This window comes from Penaeus monodon, chromosome 25 (assembly GCF_015228065.2).
Source record: "Penaeus monodon isolate SGIC_2016 chromosome 25, NSTDA_Pmon_1, whole genome shotgun sequence".
Lineage (NCBI taxonomy): Eukaryota > Metazoa > Arthropoda > Malacostraca > Decapoda > Penaeidae > Penaeus > Penaeus monodon.
The window spans coordinates 37,927,541-37,927,751 of record NC_051410.1 but is presented as its reverse complement, the minus strand read 5'-3'; positions in this window follow the sequence as shown (position 1 = coordinate 37,927,751).

The window sequence follows — 211 nt, the reverse complement described above, 5'->3', positions numbered from 1 at the left end:
CACGATGGTTTTTCTACCATAGTATGGAAAAAAGGATAAAAAAAATCAAGGTGGTTTTTCTACCATAGTATGGAAAAAAGGATAAAAAAAATCAAGGTGGTTTTTCTACCATAGTATGAAAAAAAAACATGATAAAAAAATAATAATCAAGATTGTTTTTCTACCATAGTATGAAAAAACATGATAATAAAAAAGATCAAGATGGCTTTTT